Raw genomic sequence first — 16,675 nt, 5'->3', positions numbered from 1 at the left:
GGCCAAGCCCCAGATGGCAGAAGGCCGGGGCCGGGGTCCCAGCAAGGCTGCCTGAAAATGCAGATTCCTGGGTCCACATCTGCAGAACCAGGCTCCCTGAAGGTGGGACCTGGGAATCTGCATTGCCGGCAAGCTGCCCAGGTGATTCTGATGCCCCCAAAAGTGGAGCGCCTCACCTAGAAATGGCTGGAATGGACTTGGATCTGAGTGATTCTGGGATCAGCCAAAGTGACCTTGTACTCCCAGCTCTGATACTAAGCCTGCGGCCGTGGGAAATGGTTTAACCCTGACCGGGATGACTGGACAACGGGCATCATCACAGAACTCGCACTGCAGAGAGCAGTCCACCGGGTCAGCTGAGACCATACATACTGCGAACTTATTAGCAAGATGCTGGAAAGATATGAAGTGAGCGCCCCACGAATGTTAATCACATGTGTCATGATCATTGACACAATCACTGTCTGGTGCCGCCTCTCCCCGGTGGGCCCACTGGTGCCCGCAGCCATGGGGGCTGCAGGTCGATCAGGTGCACAGGTTCTGCTTGCTATTTCAGGGAAATAGGGATCTGAGAAAATGACTCTGTTTAGTGTGGTAATTACTGGCGGTTGCTGTGGTCCTGTCTTAGGCCACGGAAGGGGTGTCTGGGATTAGGAGATGGACGGGCTGCTGGGATGGATGGGTAAAGCTCAGCCCCCTGCACCCTGGGCAGGGACCCCGGACAGCTGCCCACAGCAGCAGAGGAAGGGAAAGGTGAGGCCCAGGAATGCACTGCGAGGCAACCTGTCCCAGGACGATGGAGCAGGGAGGACACGGAGATGACCCTGAGTGCTCAGTGGGGAAACCAGCATAGATCCACGGTGTCTCACACCAAGGCGCTGGAAATGGTCTACAGTGGAAGAACGAGCAGTCTAATAGAAAGAAGACAGGGCCCACTTACCATTTATCAGCTGTCCCTGGACTCTGGAGGTGAGCTGCCTGCCCACGGCTTTCTTTGAGCTCACACAGTTGGCTTATAGTAAACAATGGCATTCAACTTATTAATGAACGAGTATATTCTTGGGATATGTACTAGCAAAAGCCAGTGAGACCTTAGTCAGAATGAGCTAAATAGATACCCAGCTGGGTGTACAGCCACCCTATCAAAACGGCCCTGTACAACAAGGTCCCCTGCACGGCACGCGGAACTGTTACATTCAGGAACTTGCAACGGCCTATGATGAAAAAGAATATGAAAGGGAATCTGTCTCTATATATGTATGAATGAGCCACTATGCTGTGCGCCAGAAATTCACACAACATTGCAAACTGACTATACTTCACTTTGGTAAATAAATACGGCAAATGGAGAGTAGCCCTGTGTAAGCGCGAGGGGCCGCGCTCTACCTAGCTGATGCTGACCGCGCACAGCCCTTCCTCCGCCTGCCGGGCCCCGGGCGGCCTGCCCTCCCAGGCCCCACCGCCCACCCTGCAGCTGCACTGCAGACATGGCGGGGGGGTGGACACTCGGGCGAGGCAGGAATTTGCGTCTTCGCCCCAGGACCCTCTGCAGGCAGAGCGGCCAGGCAGGCCCAGGTTCCGGGTTCATGCTGGTTGGGTGAGGGCCGGCACCATGTCACCTTTCAACACTGGCTGTGTATCTGCAAAGATGTCCCCCAACTCAGACCACCCCAGAGGGGGCTGGCTTGGTCTGAAGGACTGTGGTGAAATGCTGAGTCATTTGGAAACAGCGGCTTGCAGCAAACAAACCATCGGGGCTCTTCAGATTTGCAAAGCATCTTTGAGCAAGTGGTTACAAGACTTTGTAGCAGCACAGGGATCGTGTCTTACCCGCCCAAACCTTCAAGGGGCTTCCCTGAGCCCACATGGTGTTTCATTTGCCCTGAGATGGTGCTGCCCTTCCTAGATTTACACTAATATCTAAGGTACTAAGAACGGAGTTTCCTCCGCTAAGGGTCTGCTGGTGTCCCGGGTCTGCCTCCAGTGTGTCCAGGGGGTCGGCGTGGTCAGGCCCTGGGGCAGCGGGCGGCTGGGGGCTCCTGCAGGAAGGGCCTGACTGGCCCTGCTCCTTCCCCCACCGCGGGGCCCAGCATAGTGAAGCACACAGTAGGCACTTAATGACTACTCGTGGTGGGCTGAACCTGAATAATCATCAGATTAATGTTTTCATAAGTGGATAGTGTTTCATTCAGTTCCAAGGAGACCCTTCATAACCACAGGTCTGAAGAGAGACGAATTATATTGTCTCCTTGAGTCTTTTAGCCATCTCTCTAAAATTGTTCCTCCACCTCGGCCCCTTGTGATGCCCAGCTCTCCCTGTCCCTCGAGGTTCCCCACCAGCGTCTCAGAGTCCACACTGTGAGAGTCCACCACAGGCATGAGCGGGGTGCTCACCTCAGCCTCACCAGTGACTCGCTCTGTGCCCCGACCTCCCCCTGCCCACTTCCCACATCCATCCCAGGCCACCCCCCACCCCCCAGGCAGCCCCCCTTTGCCTCTCACCGCACACAGTTCACGGCCTGCAGTTGTCCGTGCCTCCTCTCTGCTGCACTCCAAGTCAGACTATGCACTTGGTTCCAGGCAGAACCTTCAGTGGCCCCATTGCCTGTCAAAATAAGATCAGCCTCCTTACCCACACACCCAAGACCCTTCCTCCTATTGTTCACCTGTCCTTCTAGCCTTTTCTTCCCCAACCAATCTACCTGGGTCTGGCGGACTAGCCAGGTTGGAACTCAGCATCCCAGTGGCCCTCAGACGGACACACCATGCCTCTGGACAAGGAATGCATCTTCTTGGAAACTCTCCTGACCCCATCTTCTTCTGCCTAGAATCTCTACACCTCAAAGGCCCTTTAAAACCCCCCGTCCCTTCCTCTTTCCTGACCTTCCCAACCAGAGGGAATGTCCCCCTCCTCCAACCCCACCCCCCGTGCCACCGCAAATCCACACCATCCTCGCTCTGCTTCGTTCACTTGTTCACCCATCACACTCACCCCGCCAGCAGCTTCTCCAGCCACGCGCTGAGAGTTTACCAGTTGGGTCACGAGACCCTGGAGGACAGAAACTGCGACTTACCCCTCAGTATACTTCCCTGGGCCTGGCTCGGCGCCTGGCTGACAGTAGGTTTTCCAAAACCGTTTCCTGGATTAAAATTGAATTGAATGCAGGAGCGGTTGTATTGACCAAGATGGCATTTAAAACGTAAGGTTCATCAAAATAATGAATCATTGCTCCCGTTCCACACTTCAGGGGGAGAGCCTCCAACGAGAGCGGGCGCCCGGCTGTTTGGATGCATTATTCCCTTTGCAGAAGCCTCGGGCGTGCGGGGCTCTGCCTCCTGGTTGTCACCGCCTCCCGCCCTGGGCGGCCCCAGCCTCCTGCCCCCGGGGCTAACGTCTCTGCCACCTGCAGGCAGTCTTTAGCCTCTGGGCCTGGGAGGCTGGGCTGAGGCCAGCCCTGCAGGCGGCGAGGGAAGCCCACCCATTTTGCATCTGTGCAAACCAGAGGGCTAGCGGCAATATTCATCTTCATTTTCTCTTTAAACCCTTGAGCTGCATTATAGCTGCCATTGTGCTGGTGACAGACAAATGCCTTGCAATAAATCAAAGTTAGGGTGACTGATACACTAAACACCTTTGCTTAATGATGTGATTGTTTCTTATCTGCAAAGTAATGTCACTTATGGCTTTGCTATTTATAGTCAATGTAGTGTTAGACCATTTTATGCCCCTGATGCCTCTGTGGCCAGCCCATTAGCTGTGATTATGGACCAAAGGGGAGACAGCCACTGAAAGCCTGGAGAGAGAAGGCTTCGGAGTGTTACAGCGTCTCCACCCATGAAAACCCATGCTGGGTACACATTCCACCCCGACTTTCTCCCCAGCTCAGGTGAGTAATAAGACACCAGCTGATGCTGCCCATTCGGGGTCCACCTGTGTCAGGACTGAGCATCCTCCGGAAAGCATGATGGGTCCAGACAGCATGATGGATATTAAATGTTAAAAACAAAACAAAAAGTAAGGGGCCTCCTCCTGCTCTGGTACAGTCCCTGGCCCAGCAGGCCTCAGGCAGGTGAAGGAACATGGAAGGACCAGCCGCGCAGGCAAGTCCCCCATCGGGAGGCCGGCCCCGGCTCAGCCGTTCATTCATTATTTGCTAGGCGTTGCCCACACTATTCTCTTTGAACAGGGTGTCAGTGGGGAGGGCTGAGTCCACTGGGGTCTCCCTCCTCTGCTCTGTCCCTGCAGTGAGAGGTTTCTCCACCAACTTCAAAGGCAGCCCCCACGGTGGGACCAGGGCCCCTCCTGGGTGGCCCCCGCCCCTCCCATACCAAGCTTCTGGCTCGACATCTCTGCTCAGGCCTTGCAGCCTCCCCATCGCCCTAGGTGGGGACAGCACTGAGGAGCAGAACCCAGAACCCCTGGCTACCCTCGGAAGAGGGGCAGGAGAAGCTAGCAGCCTGTTGGTAGCACCAGGGAAATCCTCTCCAAGGTGCTGGACACCAGGGGACAGCTGTGGGACTTCAAAGCCACGCCTGGCACCTTCCCAAGGCCCTTGGAGGCCACAGCCCTAGGAGCAATGCATTTATTTGGCAAGTAGTGACCGTAGTGGGTAGAAGTGTCTCCAAAAAGCTACATTCAAGTCCCAGCCCCCGTAACTGTGAACGTGACTTTACTTGGCAATGGTATTTGCAGATGTGATCGATTCAGGCGAGGCTGTACTGGACTAGGGTGGACCCTAGTGCAACGGCTGGTCTCCCAACACAAAGAGGGACACTTGAGAGACAGGGACACACAGACATACCACGTGATGGCTGGAAATACAGCCTCATGATGACAGATGCAGAGATTGGAGTGATGCAGGCCTACAAGCCAGAAGTTGCCAAAAGCCGGGAGAAGAGCCTGGAACAGCTTCTCCCCTAGCCTCTGGGAGGAAGCAACCCTGCCAACACCTTGATCTCAGACTGCGGGCCTTCAGAGCTCTAAGAGAATAACCTTCTTGGTGTTTTAAGCCACCCTGTTGGTGGTACTCTGAAAACTAACACAGGGACCAAGGACGGCGGTGGGCAGTGAGCGGTGGGCAGGTGTCAGGGCAAGACTTCTGCTGGGAGCGAAACGGTGAGCCTCCTGCAGCGGCCACGTCTGTCCCTGAGGGCTTCCGCTCAGAAGTAGAAGGAATTCTGAGAGTTTGGGTGTCAGAACACAGGGGGTCAAAGCATAGTTCTTGTAGGTTAAAAACAAACCACGCACATTGTCTGCTGTGAACATATATTTATGTTGTTGTGTTTTACGCCCTTGTTCTGGACACTTGTGTGCACCGTGCCATTAATTTTCCTTTGATGTTTTGAAAAGAAAAATTTTTGTGTTTCTCTTGGCTGAGCATTACCAGCCATGGTGCATTCAACACATCCAGCCATGCACAGTTCCCGAAAGCATGGAATCTGGCTGAGTTTCACTGTGTCCTTCCCTCTGTCCCAGCGGCCGGGACTATGAACCACTCCTCACCGCTGTGGACTGTCCTGCAGTTCACCGTGTGTTTTCACACACTGTAGGAGTCAGGATGCCTTTGGACACAAGGCATAGGAACCAACTAAACGCGGCTCAGGAATGAAGCCCTGACTGTTCCCCATGAAAGGAGGCAGGTGGAGAGCCGATCTAGAGGCAGAGGAGTCGGGACCCTTGGGTCCTGGCCCTTCCGTTCAGCACCCTCAGATGGCAAGTCCACGCTGGGCTCCCTGCACCCAGGAATGGCTGCTATGAAGAGAGGGAGGGGAAGAGACGGTGCAGTGACTGTCACAGACACACTTCATTTTAGCTTAGAGATCATCATTTCACAATAAGTACCAAACTATAGCATATTAAGTACAATTCAGGGAAATAAAGCAGAGAATTATTGTGGATAATATCATCATCATAATAAAACAGAATTATTATAAATACAGATGCAGAAATAACTCATCATTATCAAAATTACCTTAAAAAAAAAAAAAGCCAGCATGGCTTCTGGTGCAGGGTTCAAGGGAGCCTTTTGTTAGTGACTGGTATCCCCCTCTGCCCCACCCATGACCTGGGGGAACAGGTGCACAGACTGAAAAGCGCGGAGCAACGTGCTAAGTCAGCAGCGATGAACACGGACTCAAACTGTTTTGGCACCACTTAAAAAAAGAGATCTGCAGTACTTCCCTTCTTACAAAAATCACAAATGCTATGAACTGTTAAACCTCTAAACCAAATGTGATGTTTCAGAGGTCCGACACTCACAGGAACATTTTAATTAAAAAGCAAGCTGGTGGGAAGGCTTGTAAAATTCTGTGAAGTAAAAAAAAAAAAAAAAGTTTTGAACATGTAGGGACCTTGTGGGGGCAGGAAAGAGGGGGTTCTGCAGTAGTACTAGCTCTATTCCATTTTAATATTTTTGAATGTAGAGGTGTTTTTTAATCCCGTTCCAGAGAAAGCAAGATTTATCACTGATTATGTAGTGGTAACAAATGGTGAGGGAAGCGCTGTAAACAGTACTCTAGCGTGCATTTTTTTTTTTTGGTGATATCTTCCCGCTTCTGATTGAAAATAGGAATAAATTAAATACGATCGCACGGGACTGCTATATGCTTAGTCAAGAGTGCTGGGGGTGATGTCGGTCCTGAAACACACCTATTTTCAAAGGGGGATGCTCGGGCGCGTGTTCATTTCCTAAGTATCCTCCTTGCCAAGCTTATTGCGAGGGTAATTTCTCAGTTCAGACCGAGAATTAACACGTATTCCTTGAGAGTTTCAGTTATTCGGCTAAGAAATGGCTCCCTTTAGAATGAATGCTCTTTATTCAACCTTTCAATGTCAGTTATCATTTTTAAAGCAGTTTGACCTGGAAGCATGCAGCTAAAATTGTGGGGACTGTTAATGACACTTTTATTGGGCACTATGCTTATGGTTCACATTTTGAGGTCTGTATGTAATTGATCTTTCTCCCCTACATGAGAAACACAGCAATAAGCTGGTTGCAGCACCACATTACAGATAGAGAGAAATAATAATGATGTCACCTTGAGATTCAAAGATCGTGGAATAGTAATAGTCTCCTAGCTCATTTCTCCCAACTGTGATGACCTCTCCAGTACTAAATCTTAACAGTCTCAGCATTATTTTTGAATTATTCATGCCAGCCTTTTCCCTCACTACAAAATCAAGGGAAACGAATGCACCGTGCTCGGTCAGCTCCACAGGTATTTTGGTAAAAATATAAAATGTTACTTGGTATCACGAAAAAAAGGGGAGGGGGTAGCAGGGTACACGCGGCATGCTTGCCTTGAACAGAAACACACACAAACAGAACACACCAAAAAATCATTTATGAAGAGAAGCAGCAAGTGCGTATTCCCATCGATTCTGAATCAACTATTGGCTAATCGCATTTGGGTTACCTGGAGGGTGAGAGGTCTAAGGCTAGAAATAAAAAGTGCATAATGAGAGTCGTTTCTATTGCCAGTCCACCCCCCAAATTACACCAGTAAGTACGGAACATCAAGAAACATGCGAGCTCTCTATCCTGGGCTGGTTTTAGCCAGCGTTAAACGTGAAGCTTTTGCTTTTGAAATGTCAAATCAGCGTCTATTTCTTATTTTAATTCAAATGATGCAGAGACAGCAGCTCGCCAGCTCTCCCGGTTTAGCCAGCCGGGAGGATGTGGGGAGGCTGGTTAGGTTCCAGTGATGATTCTCACAAAAAGCACACGTGGGAGTAAAATAAAATGCATGTACATGTAAACCCAGGCAGGTACCCTGATCCATCCGTAGCTCTTGACCTTTAAGTTCATGATGAAAAACAAATGTCAAGCTTTCAGAAGACAGGAGGACCCCCGCCTTGGCCGGGCGGTGTCCGCCGTCGCACAGGCTGTATTAATTCAGTACGGCATCAATAACCTTGAAATTGGGATTTTGCACGAAAAACCCAGGTTTATGTTTATTCAGAAACCAAAAGGGGGGAAAAAAGGCAACTTTATTTAAAGGAGCCCTCAGTGGTGAGGGGGTGAGCGCTGCTCACCTCTCCAGATTTTTGGAGCTGCTCTCTGGCTTCCATGGCAACAGATACTTAAGAGGATGAGGACCCGGAGATGTTCCTTAAAGAGCCTTTTCATTTTGCATATAATTCTAATTACAGATGCGGTTTGTTCATCCGGTTAAGTGGACCACACCTGGAGCAAAAGCCTGGTCAGTGACCCGTCTGCCTCCCCGGGCGCTGAAGACCCTCAGGGTGAGGTGAAGCCCTCTTCTGTGAGGCAGCAGAAGCTTACGTCTCATTAGCAAAATGCATTTTCTTCCAGATGAGGGAAGAAATCGCAATTGTTCGCTGTCCTCGCTGGACTCCAGACAGGCCGTTCTGCAGGATGAGGCAGCAGTGACTCTGCCACAGAGCAGGCTGCACATGGCTCCCATGCTGACGAGACGGCCCACGGCCGGGTGAACGGCAGGTCTGGGAGAACCTCACCTGCACGATCTTCGAGGACGGAAACACCTTCAGTGTAGATCTCATGTTAAGTGTGTTCTGTAATACTCTGATTCTCTCAAGCTTAGCGCCACAGTCAGTTATTGGTAAAGTAACTGGTATCTTATCTTTTCCACTGCTATAGACTTCTCAGTCAAAGAAAAGAGAAGGGAAGGGAAGGGGAGGGGAGGGGAGGGGTGGGGAGGGGAGGGAAGGGAAGGGGAGGGAAGGGGAGGGAAGGAAAAGAAGGGAAGGGAAAGGAAAGAAAAGGGAAGAAAAGGAAAGAAAAGGGAAGGGGAGGGAAGGAAAAGAAGGGAAGGGAAAGGAAAGAAAAGGGAAGAAAAGGAAAGAAAAGGGAAGGGAAGGGAAGGGAAAGGAAAGAAAAGGGAAGGGAAGGGAAGGGAAGGGAAGGGAAGGGAAGGGAAGGGAAGGGAAGGGAAGGGAAGGAAAGGAAAGGAAAGGAAAGGAAAGGAAAGGAAAGGAAAGGAAAGAAAGGAAAGGAAAGGAAAGGAAAGGAAAGGAAAGGAAAGGAAAGGAAAGGAAAAAAAGAAGAAAAGAAAAGAAAAGAAAAGGAAAGAACAGAACAAGTTTCCCTTCTCTCTCCCAGGAAGAACAGCCAGGCCACCCCGAGTGAGGGCTTCCCTGCTCAGGGAAAAGTCACCTGTTTCTCTCCACCTTACAGATGTTGCCTGAATTCGAGCCCCACTCAGTCTCTGGCTGGAAGGGCCCCGTCGTGGGGGTCAGAGGCTCGCCCCCAAGGAGAGGTGAAAGGGTTTTGCTCACCAGAGCTGAAGAAGGGGGCGGGGCTGGACCTGGGCTCCTTGTTCCCCTGGGCCTGGGGAAGGAGATGGGGGGTTGGGATGGGCCCTGCCCCCTGCAGGGCCTGGAGGAAGAATTGCCAGATAAAATACAGAATGTCCAGGTACCTTTGCATTTCAGATAAACAATACAGACAATATTTGGGACAAATTTACACTAAAAACCTTGTTTACCTGAAAGGTAGATTTAGCTGGACATTGACGATTTTTTTTTTTTTTTTTTTTTTTTTTTTTTTTTTTTTTTTGCTAAATATGGAAATGTTAGGAGGCCACAGAGGGAGCTGAGATGAGGTGGCTGCCTGGGTCCTGGCTCTGCTCTGGCTGGGAAGGTCCTGGGGTGAACCTTCTTCCAAATTCTGGTCTCTACCCCAAGTGATTTGGCAAGAAAGTTTAAGGGTCTTCTTCCCCTGGCTGTTCCATTGCCCGAGGCCAGGGGCTCTCTGCTGCTTAGCAGGGTAACTCTCCATTCTGGGACCTGATATGGAAGCCCCTCCAGGCAGGCAGGACAGAAAGGGCACCAGCCTGATGATCAACCAGGTGCCCACCTGGGCTCTGTCCTGGCAACCTGCAAAGCCTAAGTCAAGACTTTAGTGTTCTCTGCATCTTCCAGTCTCTCCTTGCTCCAGAGGGGCTGGGCCAGCCCAGGGCTTTGCAAACAACACTCCACACAGCCCCAGAAGCCCTCGTACCCTTCTCTTCAGTAACCAGCCCAGCGATGCCTGTGTCTGCCTAGACGCTGGGCTTCGCGCTCTGTCTGGAGACAGGGTTCTTCTGCTCCCAGGACTGCTGGACCCCACTGGACTAAGGGACCCCACAGCCCGCCTTTAGTCCCTTCTACCTGCACGGACCTCGGTTCCTCACTGAAGAACCCTCTTCTGCTCACTTTGACTCCTTCGATAAACACTTACTAGGCATCAGCATTCGCCAGGACACCCCAGTGACTAAAGCGGACAGAAACCTTTGCCCTCCTGAAGAGTCTCTTTAAGGGGGAATGACCAGAAAGCACAGGTCAGGACTAAGTCAACTGCAGAGCCGTTGAGAAGGTGAAAGCAGCTAAGGGGAGGGATCAGTGCGGGTTTCAGCGGTGGTTCAGCAAGAGGCAGACAGAGAGCGGAGGGCGCAGCTGAGCACAGAGCACCAGGCAGAGCCTCCGGAAGAAGGAAGACGGTGGTACTTGACCTGAGACTTGAAGGGGGTGGGCGTTGACCAAGGTGCTGGAAGGAAGAGCCGAGGCTGGAGCCCTGAGGCAGTCTGGGGGAGCGAGGGGCTGTGATCGGGTGTGGGAGGGTAGAGGCAGGTGGGGTGGGAGGGGAAGGGGAGGAGTGGGTGAGTAGGGGAGCACAGAGAGGCCAGGGATGACACAGCTGGCTCTGGCTGCCCTGCAGAGAAGAGTGAGGCTGTGAGGCCGGTTCCCAGTGACAGACGGAGGAGACAGGATGGGCTGACTCGGGGTGTACCTGAAGCTCCGGCTAACAGGTGCACCTGCCATACCAGGTGAGAGGACTCCAGGGTGGGGGGTGGGGACTCCCAGATACCTGCTCTGACCTCCTGCAGACAGCTCTGCCCTCAGCTGGGCCCAGGGCCAGGGTACAATCAGAGGACCCCAGGCCCCACGTCTAAGCATTAGGAAGTCTAAATCAAGCTAGAGAACTGATAAATCCTTCCTTCCCTTCTGCTTTCATGATGATGGAGCAGAAAAGTATGTGACAAGCTATGGCTTTTACGTGGCTGAAAGTTGGCAATAAGTCACTGACTGAATTGAATACTCACTGCGCACGTCTGGGGGTCCTATTTACGGGCCAGCAATGTTCGGATAAGTGAAAAAATAAAGACATCTGTAATTCATAAATTAGCATGGACTTTTCCCATAAAACAGACTTTTCTTGCCTCATTTCAGGATAATCATTAAGTTGTATGATCAAGATTTTCACACAATTTGTCTTCTAGTACCAGTAACAATATAAAGAACCCAAAACTAAATTGTACTCAAGTGTATGAAATTTGAATGTACTTTTTGTCAAAAATGTAAATTTTGAGTGTAAAAATAAATAAATTTAAATTATTTTTCATGGTTTCAAAAACTATTTTGCTTCTAAAATTCAAAATTAGCTATTAAATTTAAGAAGCAAAACACATCTGAATTACTGAATTAAATTCAAAGCTAAAATTTTTGTTTAAACTTTTGAAGGTTTAATGAAAACCTATGAAATATTCTGATAAAAATGTAAGTATTTGTGGTTCTCCTGGGCATTGTTCGTCCAGTTGCCACTGCAAAGAAATGACATTTCACATCACGTGGGTCGCGTCTAGACCTACGTATGTGCAAACCTGGCTGTGGATTGTCTAATGTTGCAGTCCGCGCTCCCTGACAACCACGTACCACTGCTGGGAGTGCCATGTCGTCTGGAAGTCTGGAGTCACAAACCCAACGTGAAGACAGTAAGAAGGTGGACACTGGAACCACTGGGGAGTGATACCTCATTACGCTAGACTCTACTGCACTCCTGCCTAAACGAAGGATTTAACAAGTTAATACAGTCGTCTCTGCTCTAACTGAAGCTCTTTGATGCTTAAATCCTCCCTGCGCTCAGAAGCAGCGTCTGTCTCCGACATCGGCTGAGGTCCGCAACGCCCCTCCCTGGCACTCAGACAAAGGCTAGGACAGACAGTGTGGGGGTCCTACGTGGAGTCAGACTTGAGTGAATGGGGAGGTGGTGGTCCTGCCTGCCCGGAGCCAAACCCTGGACCACACGTGTTCTTGAGAAAGTGATGTGTATGTGTCCTTGTGCCCATGCACGCCTAGTGTGGGGTCCTCTAAGTGAGGGGCCGCTGCAGTGTCCCTCTGGCCCAGGTCTGCAGGCAGCACCACTCGATGGACGGACTTGCCATCATCTGAGACGGGGAAGCTGTGGGTGAGGCAGTTTGGGCTGGGGGTAGGAGGGCGTCAAGGTCAGGAATTTGGGTTTGAAAATGTTGAGTCTGAGATGTCTTTTGGATATCCAGAGGGGAGTGTGCGGGCAGCTACGTGAATTAGTCTAGATTCTGTGAGAGAGGCTCAGGCTGAACGGGATCAGTGAGCCATTCACATATGGGGGGTCTGTGGTGCCCTGTGACTGGAAAGGCCCAGCCTGGGAGTGAGGACGACACAGAGGAGAGTCCCAGGACCGAATCCTGGGGCTGTGACATCTAGAGCTGGGGACAACACACAACAGGATGGTCATCATTAATAACAAAACAGAAACCACCAGTGTTGGTGAGGATGTGGAGAAACTGGGACCCTTACGCACGGTTGGTCAGAAGGTAAAATGGTGCAGCTGCAATGGAAAATAGTATGGTGCTTGCTCAAAACATTACAAATAGAACTGCCATATGATCCAGCAAGCCCACTCCCAGAAGAACTGAAAGCAGCAACTCAAAGAGAGATTTCTGCACCCAAGTTCACAGCAGCATTATTCACAATAGCCAAAAAGTGGAAACCACCCCATGTCCATCAGCAGATGAATGAATAAACAGACATGGCAAATACATACCGTGGAATATTATTCAACCTTAAACGGGAGGGAAATTCTGACACAGGCTGCAAGGTGGATGAGCCTCAAGGACACACGCATGACGTGGAACGTCAGTTACAAGAGGACAAGGGCTGCGCGACTCTGCGCCAGTGAGACGCAGGCATCAGCCGCGTTTCCAAAGTCCACATTATGCCCCTTTGCTCTCATGAAAGCCCTGCGCTGACGCCTGTTTCCGCTAACCTACGGGAACCCAAAGGAAATTTTCACTTCTATGAAAACAGACAGAAAGTAAAATCAGTGTTCGCTGTGTGTTTTGCAGCAGCCGTGGCAGGGGCAGTGCGGCCTGAGCGGCGGGAGAGGCCCCACCCAGCCCCTTCCCCGGGAGCCGCACCCACGTCGCAGCACCCCGCCACCAGAGCTCTCAGCTGTGTCTGTGAGCACCTCCATTTGTTTCGTGCATCCCTTAGCGGGCGTGTCCCAAGGTGGCTGCTTCTTCACTTCATGCTATCTCGGCTTATGAAAGATTCCATAGGAATGCTCTGCTTTCGGATGGCGGGGGAAACCTGTACTTAAGCCAGGCAGGTTCACAGAGACAGAAAGCAAGATCGGTGGTTGCGGGGGCTGCAGGCGGGGAAATGGGGAGTTTTTGTTAAATGGGGACAGAGTTTCAGTTCTGCAGGGTGGAGAGCGCTCTGGAGAAGGAAGGTGGAGCCAGGTGCAGGGTACTGTGTGCTACTGAATACCGCCCAACTGTCCCCTGCAATATGGTTCAAATGGCAAATTTTATGTTTTGTATATTTAACCAAAAATTTTAAAATTAAAAAAAAAAGAAATTATTAAAAAAAAAAAAGAGTTGGGGACAAGATGACATTAGCAGGGACAGAGGAGGGATCAGTGGTGCCCCTTTGGTCCTGGGCCAGGCTGGTTGCCACGGGTCTGCGGTAGGACCATGGTCTGTCCAGTTCAGAACGTCTCGTGCGGTGGCGGGCAGGGGCCTTCACGTCGTCACAGAATGCGATGATGTTTCCTTCCTCCTCTTCTAGGCTTGTCCCACGTACTGCTGGTCGCTCTCTTTCTTGAGATCGCTCCCCGTTTTGGCTCTGAGGCCACTGCCCCTTGCACTCCAACCTCCTCATCAGCCGGTGGACCTAGCATACCTCAACCGGCGTCCTTTCTTCACCCCACTGCCTTGTTATTTCAACACTTGCGTCCAAATCATTCTGAACCTCATTCTCTTGTGTCACTGTAAGGTTTCAGTTCGCCTCCCCCTTGCCAGCCAATGCCTTTCTCCAAATGAGTGACAAAGGAACGGAAGGAGTGGATGATGAAGAAGGGAGGGTCTTCTCATGTCTTGCACCTCCCAAGTCTGCTTCCCCCATCACTTCACCCACAGTGGGTGCTTGATACATAGAAGAAACACAGGAGGGAAGACCGGAAGGACACCGGAGAAGAGGACCAGAGTGCTGGTCAGGAGATGTGGGCTCTCACTCAGAAGTAAGAAGCGTGGCGAGTATATTAAGAGGCTAACACGCCACCCGCTGCAATAACGGAGCAGTAGCTCTTAATGTAAGACCATGTGGATGCAAGGAATGCAAGTGCCTTCTGTCACTCTTCAGGGAGTGTCAGTGAATAGCCTTGTGCCCTCTCTGTACCCAAGGGGACCTCTTTAGGAAATAGCCCAAGATATGAGTTTCACACAAGGTCTCAGGTTGTGTGGTCTGAGCTACTGATGATGGTGAATTCGAATAGCCAACACATTTGTTCAAATACCGGTATGTGATTGTTACTATTGTACGTCCCCTCGACTGGCCCACGGGGTGCCCAGATGTTTGGTTAAATATTATTCTGGGTGTGTCTGTGCAGGTGTTTCTGGATGAGAGCAGCATTTGAATCTATAGATTGGGTAAGGCAGACTGTCCTCCCCTTTGTGGGTAGAACTCAAGCAACTTATTGAAGGTCTGAATAGAACGAAAGGCTGAGTCAGGGAGGGCTCGCGCTCTGCCTGGCTGTCCGAGCTGGGGCCCTGGGCTGCGTCTGCCATTGGGCTCAGAGTCAAGCTGGAGCCACACCAGCTTGCCACCTGCAGACTTGGGACTTCCTCAGCCTTTGCAGTCTCATGAACCAGTTTTACACACACACACAGCACAACTGTAATTAGTGGAGTGTTTGTTACTGTTACTTATTAATTTTCCAGTGATCATAGCAGTAGGATTTTGATTGAGAAAAAGAGAGGCGTCCTCAATGACGGCGCTCTGACACGTTTTAAGCTGAAGAGCTGCCCGCGCCCACGTCGCTGTGTGAGCTTTCCACGCTCACTGCCCAGGGACTTTTATTGACGTGGTCAAGGTGGTGTCAGGCTGGCAGAGCAAAATCATTGCTATTTGACTTTCAACTGTGAAATTTTGCAGTAATATTATGAGTTGCTCCCTTTAACAATTGTCTGGCTTACAGATTCCCGGGAAGGAGAGAATGATTTAGAGTTTATGGGGAGCAGAGTAGCTTACTCGTAAAAACGGGGCTGCTGTGAAGGCCAGGGGGGGCGCCGACAGACTGTGCTCTCTTCTCCCGCTCTGACTTTCCTTATTTTCAGCCTCACATCTTTTTTTTTTTTTTTTTTAATAATTTGCTTTGAGTTTTTGCACATCGACAGAATCCATTTGAAACCTTGATGGTTGGAGAATGGAAATGATTTTATGGTTGGGAAAGATTGTCCACAAATTTTTTTTTTTAAAGCAGTGGTTTCTGATTCTGCATTCAGAAAACGCCGCGGTCTCCATACTAAGAAGCCTGCCCAGGTCCGGAAGAATTAGATGAAGGCAAAACGTGGGGCCCAGCAGCGGTAAGCGTGCCTCTGTGACACTGGCAGTGGCTTAGCGAGGGCTTCCTAAGGAACTCTTCCCCTTAAACAGCAGATTTTAGTCTGCATAGAGTTTTAGGCAGTGAAGTGATAGAGTTTCCATAAAAATCCTCCCCACTGTATGAGGCGGCTGCCATGGATATGGAGTCTTGGTTTCAGAAAAACTTTTTTAATATAAAAATGAATTAGGGCCAACAGTCACTGTATTCCTACAGCTATTGTATACATATTTCCCCCATAGATTTGATAAGAGGAAAAATCTTTTTAAAACACCAGCCATTCTTCCAGGCCTTTCCCCTGAAGGCTTTCCTTGCTCATTGGATTGAGCTGCTGTTGTCCCTGCCCTGTTTTGGAGAGCCAGCCCTGTCCTAGGTGGGATATGCAGGTGAGTAGCCAGGAACTCTAGGCTCATCTCCACCTCCTCATCTGTCTCAGGAACCTATGTTGGCTCCCCCGACCATGGTGTCCAGCCCAAGGCTTGCTCGACCCCTGATCCTACACACCCTCCCTCCCCCGCCGCACTCCCTTCCGGGAATTTCATTCCACATGGGTCTTCCCTCTCCATGCACCCCTGGTCCCATCCCAGTTCCCTCTTTGCTCTGTTTTGAGTCCTGACCCCATCAGGAAGACCTCTGGGACCATCTCAACCCATGGAGTCTAATTCTCTGTTCTTCAGTAGCATTAGTTCGTAATTGGTTCATGGGTCCATTTGTTCATTGGTTTGTTTATCCATCAAATGTTTATTCAGCCCCTCAGGCATCAGCACTGTTTTAGGTGTCCAGGATACACAGGTGAACAAGTCACAGCCTTGTGCTTTCAGAAGACACTGTCCCATTAGCACCAGGTGAGAGTGAGGAGGGACAGACACTGTCATGGCAACGGGTTGTCTGGCTTTGGGCTTTGGCTGGAGCCCTGAGTCCTTTGCAGATGCCTGGGAGGTAAATGTGCAGGAAATGTCTAAGGCCAGGTTGGGCTGGGCCCGGGTCCTTGGCCACACTGAGGTTTTGGCAGA

The 16,675-nt window shown here is 50.7% G+C and overlaps 1 long non-coding RNA gene across 1 annotated transcript in view; it reads right to left on the bottom strand.

Annotated features, from left to right (window-relative positions):
- LOC123616188 (uncharacterized) overlaps positions 1-16,675 on the bottom strand; it is a 55,112-nt gene that overhangs the window by 28,088 nt on the left and 10,349 nt on the right. Inside the window, exon 2 of the long non-coding RNA XR_006724076.2 lies at positions 2,503-2,605. This is a non-coding gene — a long non-coding RNA (uncharacterized LOC123616188). The remainder of the gene's footprint in view (positions 1-2,502; positions 2,606-16,675) is intronic.

This window comes from Camelus bactrianus, chromosome 11 (assembly GCF_048773025.1).
Source record: "Camelus bactrianus isolate YW-2024 breed Bactrian camel chromosome 11, ASM4877302v1, whole genome shotgun sequence".
Taxonomy (NCBI): domain Eukaryota; kingdom Metazoa; phylum Chordata; class Mammalia; order Artiodactyla; family Camelidae; genus Camelus; species Camelus bactrianus.
Note: the sequence above shows the minus strand (reverse complement) of the source record. Positions and strands in the feature narration are given on the sequence as shown.